Source organism: Hyperolius riggenbachi, chromosome 2, assembly GCF_040937935.1.
Source record: "Hyperolius riggenbachi isolate aHypRig1 chromosome 2, aHypRig1.pri, whole genome shotgun sequence".
NCBI classification, from domain to species: Eukaryota; Metazoa; Chordata; class Amphibia; order Anura; family Hyperoliidae; genus Hyperolius; species Hyperolius riggenbachi.
This window is the reverse complement of record NC_090647.1, coordinates 573,525,387-573,545,483: the sequence shown is the minus strand read 5'-3', so window position 1 is coordinate 573,545,483 and position 20,097 is coordinate 573,525,387. Positions and strand designations below refer to the sequence as shown.

The 20,097-nt window shown below is 51.5% G+C and overlaps 1 protein-coding gene across 1 annotated transcript in view; it reads left to right on the top strand.

Moving 5' to 3' along the window:
• The first annotated feature begins 1,141 nt into the window (after positions 1 to 1,141).
• SLC37A1 (solute carrier family 37 member 1) overlaps positions 1,142 to 20,097 on the top strand; it is a 134,762-nt gene continuing 115,806 nt past the window's right edge. The window contains exon 1 of the mRNA XM_068271052.1: positions 1,142 to 1,255. The gene's annotated coding sequence lies outside the window, so the exon portion shown is untranslated. The remainder of the gene's footprint in view (positions 1,256 to 20,097) is intronic.

Below are 20,097 nucleotides of genomic sequence, written 5' to 3'. Positions count from 1 at the left end.
GAGCCTTCTCCCATGAGTTGTGGTTTACCGTGAGTAGGAGGCAAGTCTAAGGGCCTCCTCCCACCACATAATTATGATTTCTGTTTTTGGCATTGACATGTGTGCCACAAGGCAGCAGAGCTAATTTGCCATGCTATTCTGATGGCAAAGCATTTTTTAATTGCTTTAAAGCAGGGGTATTCAACTCAAATACAAAGTGGGCCAAAATTGAATTGTACACTGGGACCTAGTCGCAGGCCAAACTCAATGTCCACTGGTCACCTTCCTCCCTTATATAGTTCCCTGGTGTCTAATAGACCCCCTCTAACCCCTATTCAGTTCCCTGTTGTCAAGTGGTTCTCCCTTCCCTATACAGTTCCCTGGTGTCTAGAGGCCCCCACCCTCCTCTATACAGTTCCCTAGTGTTTAGTGCTACTGCTTTCCCCCTACCTCCCCATATGGCTTCCCTGTTGTTCAATGGCTTCACCTCCAATATACCTTCCCTGGTGGTCTAGAGTGGGCCAAACATAATGCAAAGTGGAGAAAACCCTTGAGGGCCAGATTTAATGGCTCTGAGGGCCAGATTTGGCCCGCAGGCCAGAGTTTGACAAGTATGCTTTAAAGGGAAGATAGGTGGCCACCAAATTTGGAACCCCCTGACAAATGTTAGTAGTTTGGAACAAGACTATTGTTGCCATCCTTGAAAGGCAATAGCTCTTCAGTGAAGACAATAGTTGAGGTGCAGCACTATCTGAGAACAAATACAGAGTGATGCAGAGTCGGGTGTGTCAAATTCCTCAGCCTCTGGTCTAACCTGTCTGATCACCTGTGATGGAAACCTTCAGAGGAGGAGGCCAGCTGAGAGGAGGAGGAGGCGGCCAGGTGTAATGAGGGGAGGAGGAGGAGGCGGCCAGGAATAATGTGGAGGCAAGCAGTAATGAGAGGAGGAGGAGGCCAGGTGTAATGAGAGGAGGAGGAGGCCAGGTGTAATGAGAGGAGGAGGAGGCCAGGTGTAATGAGAGGAGGAGGAGGCCAGGTGTAATGAGAGGAGGAGGAGGCCAGGTGTAATGAGAGGAGGAGGAGGCCAGGTGTAATGAGCAGGCCAGCAGTAATGAGAGGGAGGGCACAGCCAGGTAATGATGGGAGCTACAAGAGGAAGTAATTTAGTTTCACTTTGACATAGTTTAGTAACCAGGAAACATACAGAGGAAGACACAGAGAGAGAGAGAGGCGAGGCCAGAGCTCCGAGGACTAGAGAAGCTCCAACACACAGCAGGTGAGCCTTGTAACAAGTGGCCCTAATGCATACATGACTGCTACCCCCAGCTGCCTGACTGTATTCCCTCTATATACTGTGTGTGGGGACACCTCTATACTATATGGGGACTGTATATATCCCTCTATATACTGTGTATGGGGACACCTCTATACTATATGGGTACTGTATATATCCCTCTATATACTGTGTATGGGGACACCTCTATACTATATGGGGACTGTATATATCCCTCTATATACTGTGTATGGAGACACCTCTATACTATATGGGGACTGTATACATCCCTCTATATACTGTGTATGGGGACACCTCTATACTATATGGGGACTGTATATATCCCTCTATATACTGTGTATGGAGACACCTCTATACTATATGGGGACTGTATATATCCCTCTATATACTGTGTGTGGGGACACCTCTATACTATATGGGGACTGTATATATCCCTCTATATACTGTGTATGGAGACACCTCTATACTATATGGGGACTGTATATATCCCTCTATATACTGTGTGTGGGGACACCTCTATACTATATGGGGACTGTATATATCCCTCTATATACTGTGTATGGAGACACCTCTATACTATATGGGGACTGTATATATCCCTCTATATACTGTGTGTGGGGACACCTCTATACTATATGGGGACTGTATATATCCCTCTATATACTGTGTATGGGGACACCTCTATACTGTATGGGGACTGTATATATCCCTCTATATACTGTGTATGGGGACACCTCTCTACTATATGGGGACTGTATATATCCCTCTATATACTGTGTATGGGGACACCTCTATACTATATGGGGACTGTATATATCCCTCTATATACTGTGTATGGAGACACCTCTATACTATATGGGGACTGTATATATCCCTCTATATACTGTGTGTGGGGACACCTCTATACTATATGGGGACTGTATATATCCCTCTATATACTGTGTATGGGGACACCTCTATACTGTATGGGGACTGTATATATCCCTCTATATACTGTGTGTGGGGACACCTCTATACTATATGGGGACTGTATATATCCCTCTATATACTGTGTGTGGGGACACCTCTATACTATATGGGGACTGTATATATCCCTCTATATACTGTGTGTGGGGACACCTCTATACTATATGGGGACTGTATATATCCCTCTATATACTGTGTGTGGGGACACCTCTATACTATATGGGGACTGTATATATCCCTCTATATACTGTGTATGGAGACACCTCTATACTATATGGGGACTGTATATATCCCTCTATATACTGTGTGTGGGGACACCTCTATACTATATGGGGACTGTATATATCCCTCTATATACTGTGTATGGGGACACCTCTATACTGTATGGGGACTGTATATATCCCTCTATATACTGTGTATGGGGACACCTCTCTACTATATGGGGACTGTATATATCCCTCTATATACTGTGTATGGGGACACCTCTATACTATATGGGGACTGTATATATCCCTCTATATACTGTGTATGGAGACACCTCTATACTATATGGGGACTGTATATATCCCTCTATATACTGTGTGTGGGGACACCTCTATACTATATGGGGACTGTATATATCCCTCTATATACTGTGTATGGGGACACCTCTATACTGTATGGGGACTGTATATATCCCTCTATATACTGTGTGTGGGGACACCTCTATACTATATGGGGACTGTATATATCCCTCTATATACTGTGTATGGGGACACCTCTATACTATATGGGGACTGTATATATCCCTCTATATACTGTGTGTGGGGACACCTCTATACTGTATGGGGACTGTATATATCCCTCTATATACTGTGTGTGGGGACACCTCTATACTATATGGGGACTGTATATATCCCTCTATATACTGTGTATGGGGGGACACCTCTATACTATATGGGGACTGTATACATCCCTCTATATACTGTGTATGGGGACACCTCTATACTGTATGGGGACTGTATATATCCCTCTATATACTGTGTATGGGGACACCTCTATACTATATGGGGACTGTATATATCCCTCTATATACTGTGTGTGGGGACACCTCTATACTATATGGGGACTGTATATATCCCTCTATATACTGTGTATGGGGACACCTCTATACTGTATGGGGACTGTATATATCCCTCTATATACTGTGTGTGGGGACACCTCTATACTATATGGGGACTGTATATATCCCTCTATATACTGTGTATGGGGACACCTCTATACTATATGGGGACTGTATATATCCCTCTATATACTGTGTATGGGGACACCTCTATACTATATGGGTACTGTATATATCCCTCTATATACTGTGTATGGGGACACCTCTCTACTATATGGGGACTGTATATATCCCTCTATATACTGTGTATGGGGGGACACCTCTATACTATATGGGGACTGTATATATCCCTCTATATACTGTGTGTGGGGACACCTCTATACTATATGGGGACTGTATATATCCCTCTATATACTGTGTATGGGGACACCTCTATACTATATGGGGACTGTATATATCCCTCTATATACTGTGTGTGGGGACACCTCTATACTATATGGGGACTGTATATATCCCTCTATATACTGTGTGTGGGGACACCTCTATACTATATGGGGACTGTATATATCCCTCTATATACTGTGTATGGTGACACCTCTATACTATATGGGGACTATATATCCCTCTATATACTGTGTATGGGGACACCTCTATACTATATGGGGACTGTATATATCCCTCTATATACTGTGTATGGGGGGACACCTCTATACTATATGGGGACTGTATATATCCCTCTATATACTGTGTGTGGGGACACCTCTATACTATATGGGGACTGTATATATCCCTCTATATACTGTGTGTGGGGACACCTCTATACTATATGGGGACTGTATATATCCCTCTATATACTGTGTATGGTGACACCTCTATACTATATGGGGACTATATATCCCTCTATATACTGTGTATGGGGACACCTCTATACTATATGGGGACTGTATATATCCCTCTATATACTGTGTATGGGGACACCTCTATACTATATGGGGACTGTATATATCCCTCTATATACTGTGTATGGGGACACCTCTATACTATATGGGGACTGTATAAATCCCTCTATATACTGTGTATGGGGGGACACCTCTATACTATATGGGGACTGTATATATCCCTCTATATACTGTGTGTGGGGACACCTCTCTACTATATGGGGACTGTATATATCCCTCTATATACTGTGTATGGGGACACCTCTATACTATATGGGGACTGTATATATCCCTCTATATACTGTGTGTGGGGGGACACCTCTATACTATATGGGGACTGTATTCCCTCTATATACTGTGTGTGGGGACACCTCTATACTATATGGGGACTGTATATATCCCTCTATATACTGTGTATGGGGACACCTCTCTACTATATGGGGACTGTATATATCCCTCTATATACTGTGTATGGGGACACCTCTATACTATATGGGGACTGTATATATCCCTCTATATACTGTGTATGGAGACACCTCTATACTATATGGGGACTGTATATATCCCTCTATATACTGTGTATGGGGACACCTCTCTACTATATGGGGACTGTATATATCCCTCTATATACTGTGTATGGGGACACCTCTATACTATATGGGGACTGTATATATCCCTCTATATACTGTGTATGGGGACACCTCTATACTATATGGGGACTGTATAAATCCCTCTATATACTGTGTATGGGGGGACACCTCTATACTATATGGGGACTGTATATATCCCTCTATATACTGTGTATGGGGACACCTCTATACTATATGGGGACTGTATATATCCCTCTATATACTGTGTGTGGGGGGACACCTCTATACTATATGGGGACTGTATTCCCTCTATATACTGTGTGTGGGGACACCTCTATACTATATGGGGACTGTATATATCCCTCTATATACTGTGTATGGGGACACCTCTATACTATATGGGGACTGTATATATCCCTCTATATACTGTGTATGGAGACACCTCTATACTATATGGGGACTGTATATATCCCTCTATATACTGTGTATGGGGACACCTCTATACTATATGGGGACTGTATACATCCCTCTATATACTGTGTATGGGGACGCCTCTATACTGTATGGGGACTGTATATATCCCTCTATATACTGTGTGTGGGGACACCTCTCTACTATATGGGGACTGTATATATCCCTCTATATACTGTGTATGGGGACACCTCTATACTATATGGGGACTGTATATATCCCTCTATATACTGTGTGTGGGGGGACACCTCTATACTATATGGGGACTGTATATATCCCTCTATATACTGTGTATGGGGACACCTCTATACTATATGGGGACTGTATATATCCCTCTATATACTGTGTGTGGGGACACCTCTATACTATATGGGGACTGTATATATCCCTCTATATACTGTGTGTGGGGACACCTCTATACTATATGGGGACTGTATATATCCCTCTATATACTGTGTATGGGGACACCTCTATACTGTATGGGGACTGTATACATCCCTCTATATACTGTGTATGGGGACACCTCTATACTGTATGGGGACTGTATATATCCCTCTATATACTGTGTGTGGGGACACCTCTATACTATATGGGGACTGTATATATCCCTCTATATACTGTGTATGGGGGGACACCTCTATACTATATGGGGACTGTATACATCCCTCTATATACTGTGTATGGGGACACCTCTATACTGTATGGGGACTGTATATATCCCTCTATATACTGTGTATGGGGACACCTCTATACTATATGGGGACTGTATATATCCCTCTATATACTGTGTATGGGGACACCTCTATACTGTATGGGGACTGTATATATCCCTCTATATACTGTGTATGGGGACACCTCTATACTATATGGGGACTGTATATATCCCTCTATATACTGTGTATGGGGACACCTCTATACTATATGGGGACTGTATATATCCCTCTATATACTGTGTATGGGGACACCTCTATACTATATGGGGACTGTATATATCCCTCTATATACTGTGTGTGGGGACACCTCTATACTATATGGGGACTGTATATATCCCTCTATATACTGTGTATGGGGACACCTCTCTACTATATGGGGACTGTATATATCCCTCTATATACTGTGTATGGGGACACCTCTCTTCTATATGGGGACTGCATATATCCCTCTATATACTGTGTGTGGGGACACCTCTATACTATATGGGGACTGTATAAATCCCTCTATATACTGTGTATGGGGACACCTCTATACTATATGGGGACTGTATACATCCCTCTATATACTGTGTATGGGGACACCTCTATACTGTATGGGGACTGTATATATCCCTCTATATACTGTGTATGGGGACACCTCTATACTATATGGGGACTGTATATATCCCTCTATATACTGTGTATGGGGACACCTCTATACTATATGGGGACTGTATATATCCCTCTATATACTGTGTATGGAGACTCCATAGGGCATGCTGGGTGCTGTAGTGCCACTATGGGTGTGCTGTGTGGTGGCATGCTGGATGCTGTAGTGCCTCTATGGGGCATGCTGGGTGCTGTAGTGCCTCTATGGGGCATGCTGGGTGCTGTAGTGCCTCTATGGGGCATGCTGGGTGCTGTGGTGCCACTATAGGGGGTGCTGTGTGTTGGCATGCTGGGTGCTGTAGTGCCTCTGTGGACCATGCTGGGTGCTGTGGTGCCACTATGGGGCGTGCTGTGTGGTGGCATGCTGGGTGCTGTGGTGCCTCTATGGAGCATGCTGGGTGCTGTGGTGCCTCTATGGGGCATGCTGGGTGCTGTGGTGCCTCTATGGGGCATGCTGGGTGCTGTAGTGCCTCTATGGGGTATGCTGGGTGCTGTGGTGCCACTATAGGGAGTGCTGTGTGGTGGCATGCTGGGTGCTGTAGTGCCTCTGTGGGGCATGCTGGGTGCTGTAGTGCCTCTGTGGGGCATGCTGGGTGCTGTAGTGCCTCTATGGGGCATGCTGGGTGCTGTGGTGCCTCCATAGGGCATGCTGGGTGCTGTGGTGCCACTATAGGGCGTGCTGTGTGGTGGCATGCTGGGTGCTGTAGTGCCTCTATGGGGCATGCTGGGCGCTGTAGTGCCTCTATGGGGCGTGCTTTGGTGCCTCTATGGGGCATGCTGGGTGCTGTAGTGCCATAGCTAACCCTAACCCTAGCTCCCAACTCCCTTTTTCGGAGGGACTGTCCCTTTTTGGGAGCCCTGTCCCTCTTTCCTCCTCAGTTGTCCCTCTTTAAGGACTTTGTCCCTCTTTCTATGTAAATATATATATTTCTCTACTGAAGTGTGTTTGATTGACTGTAAACTTTATTCCCATCCTGTAAATTGATGTATTACTAATTGTAAAATGTTAATATGAAGGAAAATGAACCAGGATAGAAAGGACCAGTGTGGTTTGAATTATAAAACCACATATTTTTCTTAGGAAATCTTTATGGTATGCGTGACTAGAGGCGTGGTGGGGGCGTGACCAGGGATGTGGCTTAAGTGTCCCTTTTTTTTTTCATCTCAAAAAGTTGGGAGGTATGTGTAGTGCCTCTATGGGGCAAGCTGGGTGCTGTAGTGCCTCTATGGGGCATGCTGGGTGCTGTGGGGCCACTATAGGGGGTGCTGTGTGGTGACATGCTGGGTGCTGTGGTGCCTCCATAGGGCATGCTGGGTGCTGTGGTGCCTCCATAGGGCATGCTGGGTGCTGTGGTGCCTCCATAGGGCATGCTGGGTGCTGTGGTGCCACTATGGGCGTGCTGTGTGGTGGCATGCTGGGTGCTGTGGGGCCTCTATGGGGCATGCTGGGTGCTGTAGTGCCTCTATGGGGCATGCTGGGTGCTGTGGTGCCTCTATGGGGCATGCTGGGTGCTGTGGTGCCTCCATAGGGCATGCTGGGTGCTGTGGTGCCTCCATAGGGCATGCTGGGTGCTGTGGTGCCACTATGGGTGTGCTGTGTGGTGGCAGGCTGGGTGCTGTGGGGCCTCTATGGGGCATGCTGGGTGCTGTAGTGCCTCTATGGGGCATGCTGGGTGCTGTGGGGCCACTATAGGGGGTGCTGTGTGGTGGCATGCTGGGTGCTGTGGTGCCTCCATAGGGCATGCTGGGTGCTGTAGTGCCACTATGGGTGTGCTGTGTGGTGGCATGCTGGGTGCTGTAGTGCCTCTGTGGGCCATGCTGGGTGCTGTGGTGCCTCTATGGGGCATGCTGGTTGCTGTGGTGCCACTATAGGGGGTGCTGTGTGGTGACATGCTGGGTGCTGTGGTGCCTCCATAGGGCATGCTGGGTGCTGTAGTGCCACTATGGGTGTGCTGTGTGGTGGCATGCTGGGTGCTGTAGTGCCTCTGTGGGGCATGCTGGGTGCTGTGGTGCCTCTATGGGGCATGCTGGGTGCTGTGGTGCCACTATAGGGGGTGCTGTGTGGTGGCAGGCTGGGTGCTGTAGTGCCTCTATGGGTGTCCTGTGTGGTGGCATGCTGGGTGCTGTAGTGCCTCTGTGGGGCATGCTGGGTGCTGTGGTGCCACTATAGGGGGTGCTGTGTGGTGGCAGGCTGGGTGCTGTAGTGCCTCTATGGGGCATGCTGGGTGCTGTGTGGTGGCATGCTGGGTGCTGTGGTGCCACTATAGGGCGTGCTGTGTGGTGGCATGCTGGGTGCTGTAGTGCCTCTATGGGTGTCCTGTGTGGTGGCATGCTGGGTGCTGTAGTGCCTCTGTGGGGCATGCTGGGTGCTGTGGTGCCACTATAGGGGGTGCTGTGTGGTGGCAGGCTGGGTGCTGTAGTGCCTCTATGGGGCATGCTGGGTGCTGTGTGGTGGCATGCTGGGTGCTGTGGTGCCACTATAGGGCGTGCTGTGTGGTGGTATGCTGGGTGCTGTAGTGCCTCTATGGGGCATGCTGGGTGCTGTAGTGCCTCTATGGGGCATGCTGGGTGCTGTGGTACGTGAAGCCTCCATAGGGAACATGCATCATTTGCATCACAGACCTCCTCTGTCTGTAGCTGGCGATTCTCCCCCTAGCATCCGTATATGACAGGAGCTGCAGTGATGTCACCATGTAGACTGTCAGCTCACTTGGCTAGGGCCTCCCCTTCATGTGCGATGAAAGTTTGTCCTGAATGAATAACAAAATTATCTAAGAACTTTCCAGGAGACGTTCTGTGCAGAATCTGATGGTCACATGATGGTCACAGCTGACTTCCCCGCGTCCTGGTCACACATCCTGCCTGTCTGTTTGTGCAACACGTGGAGTCCTGCGAGTCTGCCACACACCTGTCTGCCTGTACCTCTGATATGCAGCTCATAGGGAGAGTCTGCCACACACACGCACACAGTGCCCCTGATATGCAGCACCCCCTAATACACAGCGAGTCTGCCACACGCACACAGTGCCCCTGGTATGCATCACTCCCTAATATACAGCGAGTCTGCCACACGCACATAGTGCCCCTGGTATGCAGCACCCCCTAATATACAGCGAGTCTGCCACACGCACACAGTGCCCCTGGTATGCATCACTCCCTAATATACAGCGAGTCTGCCACATGCACACAGTGCCCCTGATATGCAGCACCCCCTAATATACAGCGAGTCAGCCACACGCACACAGTGCCCCTGATATGCAGCACCCCCTAATATACAGCGAGTCTGCCACACGCACACAGTGCCCCTGATATGCAGCACCCTCTAATATACAGCGAGTCTGCCACACGCACACAGTGCCCCTGATATGCAGCACCCCCTAATATACAGCGAGTCTGCCACACGCACACAGTGCCCCTGATATGCAGCACCCCCTAATATACAGCGAGTCTGCCACACGCACACAGTGCCCCTGATATGCAGCACCCCCTAATATACAGCGAGTCTGCCACACGCACACAGTGCCCCTGATATGCAGCACCCCCTATTATACAGCGAGTCTGCCACACGCACACAGTGCCCCTGATATGCAGCACCCTCTAATATACAGCGAGTCTGCCACACGCACACAGTGCCCCTGATATGCAGCACCCCGTAATATACAGCGAGTCTGCCACACGCACATAGTGCCCCTGATATGCAGCACCCCCTAATATACAGCGAGTCTGCCACACGCACACAGCGCCCCTGATATGCAGCACCCCCTAATATACAGCGAGTCTGCCACACGCACACAGTGCCCCTGATATGCAGCACCCCGCAATATACAACGAGCCTGCCACACGCACACAGTGCCCCTGATATGCAGCACCCCCTGATATACAGCGAGTCTGCCACACGCACACAGTGCCCCTGATATGCATCACTCCCTAATATACAGCGAGTCTGCCACACGCACATAGTGCCCCTGATATGCAGCACCCCCTATTATACAGCGAGTCTGCCACACGCACACAGTGCCCCTGGTATGCATCACTCCCTAATATACAGCGAGTCTGCCACACGCACATAGTGCCCCTGATATGCAGCACCCCCTAATATACAGCGAGTCTGCCACACGCACACAGTGCCCCTGATATGCAGCACCCCCTAATATACAGAGAGTCTGCCACACGCACACAGTGCCCCTGATATGCAGCACCCCCTAATATACAGCGAGTCTGCCACACACACACAGTGCCCCTGATATGCAGCACCCCCTAATATACAGCGAGTCTGCCACACGCACACAGTGCCCCTGATATGCAGCACCCCCTAATATACAGCAAGTCTGCCACACGCACACAGTGCCCCTGGTATGCATCACTCCCTAATATACAGCGAGTCTGCCACACGCACATAGTGCCCCTGATATGCAGCACCCCCTAATATACAGCGAGTCTGCCACACGCACACAGTGCCCCTGATATGCAGCACCCCCTAATATACAGCGAGTCTGCCACACGCACACAGTGCCCCTGATATGCAGCACCCCCTAATATACAGCGAGTCTGCCACACGCACACAGTGCCCCTGGTATGCAGCACCCCGTAATATACAGCGAGTCTGCCACACGCACACAGTGCCCCTGATATGCAGCACCCCCTAATATACAGCGAGTCTGCCACACGCCTGTGTCTGCCTGTGCCCCTGATATGCAGCTCATAGGGAGAGCCTGACACACACACACACACACACACACACACAGTGCCCCTGGTATGCAGCACCCCCTAATATACAGCTAGCCTGCCACACGCACACAGTGCCCCTGATATGCAGCACCCTCTAATATACAGCGAGTCTGACACACACACACACACACACACACACACACACACACACACACACACACACACACACACACACACACACACACACACACACACACACACACACACACACACACACACACACACACACACACACACACACACACACACACACACACACACACACACACACACACACACACACACACACACACACACACACACACACACACACACACACACACAGTGCCCCTGATATGCAGCACCCTCTAATATACAGCGAGTCTGCCACACGCACACAGTGCCCCTGATATGCAGCACCCCCTAATATACAGCGAGTCTGCCACACACCTGTCTGCCAGTGCCCCTGATATGCAGCGCCCCCTAATACACAGCGAGTCAGCCACACGCACACAGTGCCCCTGATATGCAGCATCCCCTAAAATACAGCGAGTCTGCCACACGCACACAGTGCCCCTGATATGCAGCACCCCCTAATATACAGCGAGTCTGCCACACGCACACAGTGCCCCTGATATGCAGCACCCCCTAATATACAGCGAGTCTGCCACACGCCTGTGTCTGCCTGTGCCCCTGATATGCAGCTCATAGGGAGAGCCTGCCACACACACACAGTGCCCCTGGTATGCAGCACCCTCTAATATACAGCGAGTCTGCCACACGCACACAGTGCCCCTGATATGCAGCACCCTCTAATATACAGCGAGTCTGCCACACGCACACAGTGCCCCTGATATGCAGCACCCCCTAATATACAGCGAGTCTGCCACACGCACCCAGTGCCCCTGATATGCAGCGCCCTCTAATATACAGCGAGTCTGCCACACGCACACAGTGCCCCTGATATGCAGCACCCCCTAATACACAGCGAGTCTGCCACACGCACACAGTGCCCCTGGTATGCATCACTCCCTAATATACAGCGAGTCTGCCACACGCACATAGTGCCCCTGGTATGCAGCACCCCCTAATATACAGCGAGTCTGCCACACGCACACAGTGCCCCTGGTATGCATCACTCCCTAATATACAGCGAGTCTGCCACATGCACACAGTGCCCCTGATATGCAGCACCCCCTAATATACAGCGAGTCTGCCACACGCACACAGTGCCCCTGATATGCAGCACCCCCTAATATACAGCGAGTCTGCCACACGCACACAGTGCCCTTGATATGCAGCACCCTCTAATATACAGCGAGTCTGCCACACGCACACAGTGCCCCTGATATGCAGCACCCCCTAATATACAGCGAGTCTGCCACACGCACACAGTGCCCCTGATATGCAGCACCCCCTAATATACAGCGAGTCTGCCACACGCACACAGTGCCCCTGATATGCAGCACCCTCTAATATACAGCAAGTCTGCCACACGCACACAGTGCCTCTGATATGCAGCACCCTCTAATATACAGCGAGTCTGCCACACGCACACAGTGCCCCTGATATGCAGCACCCCCTAATACACAGCGAGTCTGCCACACGCACACAGTGCCCCTGATATGCAGCACCCCCTAATACACAGCGAGTCTGCCACACGCACACAGTGCCCCTGATATGCAGCACCCTCTAATATACAGCGAGTCTGCCACACGCCTGTGTCTGCCTGTGCCCATGATATGCAGCACCCCCTAATATACAGCGAGTCTGCCACACGCACACAGTGCCCCTGATATGCAGCACCCCCTAATATACAGCGAGTCTGCCACACGCACACAGTGCCCCTGATATGCAGCACCCCCTAATATACAGCGAGTCTGCCACACGCACACAGTGCCCCTGATATGCAGCACCCCCTATTATACAGCGAGTCTGCCACACGCACACAGTGCCCCTGATATGCAGCACCCTCTAATATACAGCGAGTCTGCCACACGCACACAGTGCCCCTGATATGCAGCACCCCCTAATATACAGCGAGTCTGCCACACGCACATAGTGCCCCTGATATGCAGCACCCCCTAATATACAGCGAGTCTGCCACACGCACACAGTGCCCCTGATATGCAGCACCCCCTAATATACAGCGAGTCTGCCACACGCACACAGCGCCCCTGATATGCAGCACCCCCTAATATACAGCGAGTCTGCCACACGCACACAGTGCCCCTGGTATGCATCACTCCCTAATATACAGCGAGTCTGCCACACGCACACAGCGCCCCTGATATGCAGCACCCCCTAATATACAGCGAGTCTGCCACACGCACACAGTGCCCCTGATATGCAGCACCCCGCAATATACAACGAGCCTGCCACACGCACACAGTGCCCCTGATATGCAGCACCCCCTGATATACAGCGAGTCTGCCACACGCACACAGTGCCCCTGATATGCATCACTCCCTAATATACAGCGAGTCTGCCACACGCACATAGTGCCCCTGATATGCAGCACCCCCTATTATACAGCGAGTCTGCCACACGCACACAGTGCCCCTGGTATGCATCACTCCCTAATATACAGCGAGTCTGCCACACGCACATAGTGCCCCTGATATGCAGCACCCCCTAATATACAGCGAGTCTGCCACACGCACACAGTGCCCCTGATATGCAGCACCCCCTAATATACAGAGAGTCTGCCACACGCACACAGTGCCCCTGATATGCAGCACCCCCTAATATACAGCGAGTCTGCCACACACACACAGTGCCCCTGATATGCAGCACCCCCTAATATACAGCGAGTCTGCCACACGCACACAGTGCCCCTGATATGCAGCACCCCCTAATATACAGCAAGTCTGCCACACGCACACAGTGCCCCTGGTATGCATCACTCCCTAATATACAGCGAGTCTGCCACACGCACATAGTGCCCCTGATATGCAGCACCCCCTAATATACAGCGAGTCTGCCACACGCACACAGTGCCCCTGATATGCAGCACCCCCTAATATACAGCGAGTCTGCCACACGCACACAGTGCCCCTGATATGCAGCACCCCCTAATATACAGCGAGTCTGCCACACGCACACAGTGCCCCTGATATGCAGCACCCCCTAATATACAGCGAGTCTGCCACACGCACACAGTGCCCCTGATATGCAGCACCCCCTATTATACAGCGAGTCTGCCACACGCACACAGTGCCCCTGATATGCAGCACCCCCTAATATACAGCGAGTCTGCCACACGCACACAGTGCCCCTGATATGCAGCACCCCCTAATATACAGCGAGTCTGCCACACGCACACAGTGCCCCTGATATGCAGCACCCCCTAATATACAGCGAGTCTGCCACACGCACATAGTGCCCCTGATATGCAGCACCCCCTAATATACAGCGAGTCTGCCACACGCACACAGTGCCCCTGATATGCAGCACCCCCTAATACACAGCGAGTCTGCCACACGCACACAGTGCCCCTGATATGCAGCACCCCCTAATATACAGCGAGTCTGCCACACGCACACAGCGCCCCTGATATGCAGCACCCCCTAATATACAGCGAGTCTGCCACACGCACACAGTGCCCCTGGTATGCATCACTCCCTAATATACAGCGAGTCTGCCACACGCACACAGCGCCCCTGATATGCAGCACCCCCTAATATACAGCGAGTCTGCCACACGCACACAGCGCCCCTGATATGCAGCACCCCGCAATATACAACGAGCCTGCCACACGCACACAGTGCCCCTGATATGCAGCACCCCCTGATATACAGCGAGTCTGCCACACGCACACAGTGCCCCTGATATGCATCACTCCCTAATATACAGCGAGTCTGCCACACGCACACAGTGCCCCTGATATGCAGCACCCCCTATTATACAGCGAGTCTGCCACACGCACACAGTGCCCCTGGTATGCATCACTCCCTAATATACAGCGAGTCTGCCACACGCACACAGTGCCCCTGATATGCAGCACTCCCTAATATACAGCGAGTCTGCCACACGCACATAGTGCCCCTGATATGCAGCACCCCCTAATATACAGCGAGTCTGCCACACGCACACAGTGCCCCTGATATGCAGCACCCCCTAATATACAGCAAGTCTGCCACACGCACACAGTGCCCCTGGTATGCATCACTCCCTAATATACAGCGAGTCTGCCACACGCACATAGTGCCCCTGATATGCAGCACCCCCTAATATACAGCGAGTCTGCCACACGCACACAGTGCCCCTGATATGCAGCACCCCCTAATATACAGCGAGTCTGCCACACGCACACAGTGCCCCTGATATGCAGCACCCCCTAATATACAGCGAGTCTGCCACACGCACACAGTGCCCCTGGTATGCAGCACCCCGTAATATACAGCGAGTCTGCCACACGCACACAGTGCCCCTGATATGCAGCACCCCCTAATATACAGCGAGTCTGCCACACGCCTGTGTCTGCCTGTGCCCCTGATATGCAGCTCATAGGGAGAGCCTGCCACACACACACACACACACACAGTGCCCCTGGTATGCAGCACCCCCTAATATACAGCTAGCCTGCCACACGCACACAGTGCCCCTGATATGCAGCACCCTCTAATATACAGCGAGTCTGCCACACGCACACAGTGCCCCTGGTATGCAGCACCCCGTAATATACAGCGAGTCTGACACACACACACACACACACACACACACACACACACACACACACACACACACACACACACACACACACACACACACACACACACACACACACACACACACACACACACACACACACACACACACACACACACACACACACACACACACACACACACACACACACACACACACACACACACACACACACACACACACACACACAGTGCCCCTGATATGCAGCACCCTCTAATATACAGCGAGTCTGCCACACGCACACAGTGCCCCTGATATGCAGCACCCCCTAATATACAGCGAGTCTGCCACACGCACACAGTGCCCCTGATATGCAGCACCCCCTAATATACAGCAAGTCTGCCACACGCACACAGTGCCCCTGGTATGCATCACTCCCTAATATACAGCGAGTCTGCCACACGCACACAGTGCCCCTGATATGCAGCACCCCCTAATATACAGCGAGTCTGCCACACGCACACAGTGCCCCTGATATGCAGCACCCCCTAATATACAGCGAGTCTGCCACACGCACACAGTGCCCCTGATATGCAGCACCCCCTAATATACAGCGAGTCTGCCACACGCACACAGTGCCCCTGATATGCAGCACCCTCTAATATACAGCGAGTCTGCCACACGCACACAGTGCCCCTGGTATGCAGCACCCCGTAATATACAGCGAGTCTGACACACACACACACACACACACACACACACACACACACACACACACACACACACACACACACACACACACACACACAGTGCCCCTGATATGCAGCACCCTCTAATATACAGCGAGTCTGCCACACGCACACAGTGCCCCTGGTATGCAGCACCCCGTAATATACAGCGAGTCTGACACACACACACACACACACACACACACACACACACACACACACACACAGTGCCCCTGATATGCAGCGCCCCCTAATACACAGCGAGTCTGCCACACGCACACAGTGCCCCTGATATGCAGCATCCCCTAAAATACAGCGAGTCTGCCACACGCACACAGTGCCCCTGATATGCAGCACCCCCTAATATACAGCGAGTCTGCCACACGCACACAGTGCCCCGATATGCAGCACCCCCTAATATACAGCGAGTCTGCCACACGCCTGTGTCTGCCTGTGCCCCTGATATGCAGCTCATAGGGAGAGCCTGCCACACACACAAAGTGCCCCTGGTATGCAGCACCCCGTAATATACAGCGAGTCTGACACACACACACACACACACACACACACACACACACACACACACACACACACACACACACACACACACACACACAGTGCCCCTGATATTCAGCACCTCCTAATATACAGCGAGTCTGCCACACCCACACAGTGCCCCTGATATGCAGCACCCCCTAATATACAGCGAGTCTGCCACACACCTGTGTCTGCCTGTGCACCTGATATGCAGCTCATAGGGAGAGCCTGCCACACACACACACACACAGTGCCCCTGGTATGCAGCACCCCGTAATATACAGCGAGTCTGCCACACGCACACAGTGCCCCTGATATGCAGCACCCCCTAATACACAGCGAGTCTGCCACACGCACACAGTGCCCCTGATATGCAGCACCCTCTAATATACAGCGAGTCTGCCACACGCACACAGTGCCCCTGATATGCAGCACCCCCTAATATACAGCGAGTCTGCCACACGCACACAGTGCCCCTGATATGCAGCACCCCCTAATATATAGCGAGTCTGCCACACGCACCCAGTGCCCCTGATATGCAGCACCCCCTAACATACAGCGAGTCTGCCACACGCACACAGTGCCCCTGATATGCAGCACCCCCTAATATACAGCGAGTCTGCCACACGCACATAGTGCCCCTGATATGCACCACCCCCTAATACACAGCGAGTCTGCCACACGCACACAGTGCCCCTGGTATGCATCACTCCCTAATATACAGCGAGTCTGCCACACGCGCACAGTGCCCCGGATATGCAGCACCCCCTAATACACAGCGAGTCTGCCACACGCACACAGTGCCCCTGATATGCAGCACCCCCTAATACACAGCGAGTCTGCCACACGCACACAGTGCCCCTGATATGCAGCACCCCGCAATATACAACGAGTCTGCCACACGCACACAGTGCCCCTGGTATGCAGCATCCCCGTAATATACAGCGAGTCTGCCACACACACACACCGTGCCCCTGATATGCAGCATCCCCTAATATACAGCGAGTCTGCCACACGCACACAGCGCCCCTGATATGCAGCACCCCCTACTATACAGCGAGTCTGCCACACGCACACAGTGCCCCTGATGTGCAGCACCCCCTAATATACAGCGAGTCTGCCACACATCTGTCTGCCTGTGCCTCTGATATGCAGCACCCCCTAATATACAGCAAGTCTGCCACACGCACACAGTGCCCCTGATATGCAGCACCCCCTAATATACAGCGAGTCTGCCACATGCACACAGTGCCCCTGATATGCAGCGCCCCCTAATGCACAGCGAGTCTGCCACACGCACACAGTGCCCCTGATATGCAGCACCCCCTAATACACAGCGAGTCTGCCACACACACACAGTGCCCCTGATATGCAGCACCCCCTAATATACAGCGAGTCTACCACATGCCTGTGTCTGCCTGTGCCCCTGATATGCAGCACCCCCTAATATACAGCGAGTCTGCCACACGCACACAGTGCCCCTGGTATGCAGCACCCCGTAATATACAGCGAGTCTGCCACATGCACACAGTGCCCCTGATATGCAGCACCCCCTAATATACAGCGAGTCTGCCACACGCCTGTGTCTGCCTGTGCCCCTGATATGCAGCTCATAGGGAGAGCCTGCCACACACACACACAGTGCCCCTGGTATGCAGCACCCACTAATATACAGCTAGCCTGCCACACGTACACAGTGCCCCTGATATGCAGCACCCTCTAATATACAGCGAGTCTGCCACACGCACACAGTTCCCCTGGTATGCAGCACCCCGTAATATACAGCGAGTCTGCCACACACACACACACACACCCAGTGCCCCTGGTATGCAGCACCCCCTAATATACAGCGAGTCTGCCACACGCACACAGTGCCCCTGATATGCAACACCCCCTAATATACAGCGAGTCTGCCACACGCACACAGTGCCCCTGATATGCAGCACCCCCTAATATATAGCGAGTCTGCCACACACACACACACACACAGTGCCCCTGGTATGCAGCACCCCGTAATATACAGCGAGTCTGCCACACGCACACAGTGCCCCTGATATGCAGCACCCCCTAATACACAGCGAGTCTGCCACACGCACACAGTGCCCCTGATATGCAGCACCCTCTAATATACAGCGAGTCTGCCACACGCACACAGTGCCCCTGATATGCAGCACCCCCTAATATACAGCGAGTCTGCCACACGCACGCAGCGCCCCTGATATGCAGCACCCCCTACTATACAGCGAGTCTGCCACACGCACACAGTGCCCCTGATGTGCAGCACCCCCTAATATACAGCGAGTCTGCCACACATCTGTCTGCCTGTGCCTCTGATATGCAGCACCCCCTAATATACAGCAAGTCTGCCACACGCACACAGTGCCCCTGATATGCAGCACCCCCTAATATACAGCGAGTCTGCCACACGCACACAGTGCCCCTGATATGCAGCACCCTCTAATATACAGCGAGTCTGCCACACGCACACAGTGCCCCTGATATGCAGCACCCCCTAATATACAGCGAGTCTGACACACACACACACACACACACACACACACACACACACACACACACACACACACACAGTGCCCCTGATATTCAGCACCTCCTAATATACAGCGAGTCTGCCACACCCACACAGTGCCCCTGATATGCAGCACCCCCTAATATACAGCGAGTCTGCCACATGCCTGTGTCTGCCTGTGCACCTGATATGCAGCTCATAGGGAGAGCCTGCCACACACACACACACACAGTGCCCCTGGTATGCA